The sequence below is a fragment of the Siphateles boraxobius genome, unplaced genomic scaffold, assembly GCF_051911475.1.
Source record: "Siphateles boraxobius isolate OS27281-9 unplaced genomic scaffold, OSU_SipBor_1 31, whole genome shotgun sequence".
In the NCBI taxonomy this organism is placed as follows: domain Eukaryota; kingdom Metazoa; phylum Chordata; class Actinopteri; order Cypriniformes; family Leuciscidae; genus Siphateles; species Siphateles boraxobius.
This window is the reverse complement of record NW_027508931.1, coordinates 6,861,793-6,866,244: the sequence shown is the minus strand read 5'-3', so window position 1 is coordinate 6,866,244 and position 4,452 is coordinate 6,861,793.

Here is a 4,452-nt window from a genome sequence, read left to right as displayed (position 1 = left end):
CTTTTCATTAAACTCACAAGCCCCAGTTTGGGACACCCTGACATAATGTCATATTTAATGCACTTCATGTTGATGATAACAAAGAATGGAATATATTTTCTCTCTCTTTGTACTTTTATATCAATATGGTACAATATTATCATACTCAAATCAATGTGATAAATGAGTTAGGTCAAAAGTAATCAAAAAGTAGTAAGAATACATTACCTAAAATAAGTAATGTACATTACATTACTTACAAAAAAATGTTGGCATGTATTTTTGAATCAGTAACCGACTACAATTTAAGTAATCTACCCCGCACTATAGCCTATATATGTATGAATTATTTTATATGCTACTTTCTTAGCTGTATTTGGAATTGATTAATTCTCACCTTCAAATACTATGAATAATATGATGAACGCATGTATGGCAAACGCACATACAAATCCAAGATGCACATTTGTGTATTTAGACTTTTCAATCAGAATCATACTGAAATAGAGTCCCTTGCTGTGAAAATTAGCCCCTACTAGATGATTTTTGGTTCACTTGCATTGCCTTTGGTGTTAGTCTGGTTATTGTGTGTAGATGTGTAGCCTTTTTTTTTCTTTTTTTCGGTGTACAAAAAAAGAAAGAAATCGAAGCCACCAGAAGATAATTATTCTCTGGACTAAACAAGAAAGAAACTCACAATGACAGCATGAAAATACAAGACAGATGCCGTGACTTAACAGTTTAATGTAAATCCAAGACAAAGTGTGATTACATTTCTACACATATACAATATGCATATGTGAGCATACAAATTTCCTTTAATAACTCGATTCACCTTGGAGACCGAAAAATGATCAAAAGTAACAGTGAATAACAAGCTATAACATAGTTCACCACGACGCGAGCCCCTTCACACCCTACAGTTAGTAAATAGAACGATTAAAATAACTATATTCTTCTATAACCCCCAGGTTTGTTAAAAATCCTCCATGAATTTACACTGCTATCATTAGTTGTCGAAGCCTAATAAAATTCACTCAGTTTTTTTTTTCTACAACGAAAATGATTAAGAGAAGCACACAACATTTGTAATGGTAACACAAGCGCTTAGTAGCAAGTACTCAATTTTTAGGAGTTAAATCATTCTTATTATAGTCATTATTATATTCATTTTAACATTCTATAAAGCCAGTAAAATATCCATTCTCATAGCATACTTAATAATATTAGCCTAAGGTACAGGGTACATATAATGCTACGTTAACAGATTGAAATAATGAGACATCACACTTCTTCAAATCTCCAATAAACAAAGCAAAATTATAATAATTATAATAAAAAAAGGACAATAAACAAAGAAGTATACCTGGAAATACTGCAGCACACAATAGCTTTGACAACAACTAATGTGATACACACTACTGAGAAAACCATACAGCAGTCGACAAAAATCAGGGGTCGGGGGTCGGATGCTTTCTTAGGTCTTGAAACATTGTAGAAAAATATTTAGTTTTTACATTTGACTGTGAATGTTCACTGCTGTGCAAGTAGAAAATTGTTCACGTCTCCGATGGCTGCACAAACGGCTACAGTGCATCACAGCTACATAACAGATTACTGTGGCGACTCGTGTGATGAGTGACGTTTCTGTACAAATAAGTTCACTTGCATTCACTGGTGTTTCTTATCCATTTGTGATATAGGTTACGCTTAACACGCTTGTAGTAATGTCACTCAGTAATACATACTCCTGACAGGAACTATGCAGTAGATTAAACAAACAAAAAAGTTGAGCGATGAGTGTTCTTGGGTATCATGATTATTGTTTAGCTTTTCTTTTTTTTTGGTTCTAAAACAACATATGGAGATGGCCGTATTATATTATATTTGGCCTCTTAGCACATTCATTCAAGTTCAATGGTGCATTTAACCCCCTAGTGCTTCTTTTTCAGCCCATAGATTAGAGGAAAAAATATGATGGAAACAAGCAGAACAAAAGCTTTACAATTCTGGAAGTACTGTGGCCGCTTCAGTGACAGAAAATAAACAAAAATACATTGAGATTTCTGCAAGCTTTGAGTTAATTCACGATTATGTGCTTTGAAAGTGTTGATTTGGGTGCCATCGGACAGTTATCAGGGGTTTGACTGGCATTAGATTTAAGGAATGTTTTTCAATCCTTACAGTTGCTGAATCCATTGCTTCCTGTAACGCCGGACGTAGGATTTTGACTGTAGGTTTTGACCCCAGGCTTCGCAAAAATCACCAATCCAGCACATATTCATGGTTCCTTAAAGCTTTGAGTGCAGTTAATAAAGGAGAAGGCAGTATTTTGACAAGATGGAAAACAAAATCGTAAATGCTAATTTCTAGCACATTTTGGTTGCATAATTTTCATTGATGTATATACAGTTCAGACAAAGCCTGAATCTCAAAGAAAAACAACAGCAACACATCATTATGACTTCTGGTTCATAATTCATCCATTTACATTTGTAGAGTGAACAGGGCTTTCTATGATTTCAATTATGAGTTAAAAAATCGAAATGCATTATTTCGCATGAGAATTAAAAACTTTGCAATGCTTGATCAAGTCATTCTAGTGAGTCTTGCATTTCAGTGATTACTATCCAGAGCAATCCAACAGTAATCATCATATTTATCAGATACTTTAGTCTCAAATTTTACATTCATTTTGTACTAGTGACCAGTTTAAAGGTAGCAGTACTGATTTAATTCATAGGCCACTACATGAAGCACTAATTTATCTCTGTGATTCTTAAATATTTAGTTCAAACCGAAATAATAAAGCTTACAAAAGCTGAAATTTAAAGCTGCAGTGTATAATTTCAGTGTCACTAGTGGCACCGAACAGAATTGTATTCGAAACACTCCCTATTTTTCATTGGTTGGACTAACTGATAGCCACGCCCCCAGTGCACACCATTGGTTGATCCAATGTCAAAGTGAAGCCAGTTTTAAAGCGCCACAGTGTTTATACTCTTCAGGAGTAAATAATTACACACCGCAGCTTTAATAAATGAAATAAAGTGTGGCATTGACATTTTCTTTTTTCTAAAAAATGCAAGGGCCTTATTTTTTACACAAATCCACTTATTAGATCCAAAACTGGGAGTTTTGTCCACACTAACACTGATAAAACATATGAGAAAGGTACAAAACACTGGATCACACTGTGTTAAAAGCAACTGCACTGAAATCTGAGAGAACATGAGTGCATTATTTGTGTCTTTTCTATTTAGCGTTTTAGTATGCCATTTACAGTTTCCTTTCTGACACCGACCTGATCTAACCTTTTTTTATTAATGTTTTTATTTTTCTAAATGTCAGTGAAACTCACTCTTCCTTCTCCATTACAGCAAGAGAGACGTCTGCACATCAATGACATGCTGAATTTCTTTGGTGGGAAGAACCAAAACTCCTTAAATGCCAGCAGAGTCCCAATTTGGTCGAACAGGTCGGTCCCTGTGAGGTGAAACAGACTGGAGACTACAGATCAGTGCAGTCAGAAATGGCTCCTTCCGGAATGGAATGTTTTATGGGAGTATCATCGAAGGAGCCTTTCTTAAACTGTGTGCTTGAATGAGCATCCAACTTAAGCCTGAACAAATATACGCACAACAAAAACAACAAAACATCTATAGGCTACCTACGTCGTAACACACAGCCTAATGAATCAATCTGACAAGTTATCAAACTGAAGGCTCAGGTACAACGTAACTGGTGTGAGATCTTGGCTGAGAACTTGGACAAAGTCTATGCTTCCTACCAGACGAGGGTCCACATATGAATATTAAAAATCACAGTTACATATCGACCACCAGAAATCATACAAATGATGCTTGACTTATAACATAAAACAATAATAAAGATCCACGAACATTATTGCAACACTCTCTATGAGAAAACAATATACCTAGTGAAGTAAAAGAATGATATAGAAACATCTCAAAATAAAAACTACTTCAAATGCAAGTTTTGTGACGTGAGGGCGGAAGGGGATATATTTGATGTGCCCAACATAAAAACAAAATAAACACTGTGTCCTAACCTGGCACATAACTGCCACAGTCAACCAGAACATGTCTGAAAATTTTGGACCAATGAGATTTCACTGTGGGTGGGGCTACCCAGCCCATCGTCACAGACATAGGCTACGCAAAATACAAAAACCCATGGATGTTATTTTTCTTTCCTTTTCATTTATTTTAATTCAATTTGATTTCTATGCTTATTCTTTTCTTTTGGTTATTATTTTGTTTTCCTTCCATTCCATACTTAAGTGATTATAAAAACTAAGTTAATTTTTAAAACTTTAAAATAAACTTTTAGTTTTCCCTTTCTTTGTGGGTGCACTACTCTTCAAATGTTTGGGGTTGGTAAGGTTTTTTTTAATGTTTTTTTTATGCTTACTAAGGCTGCATTTACTTAAATAATACAGTAAAATATTGT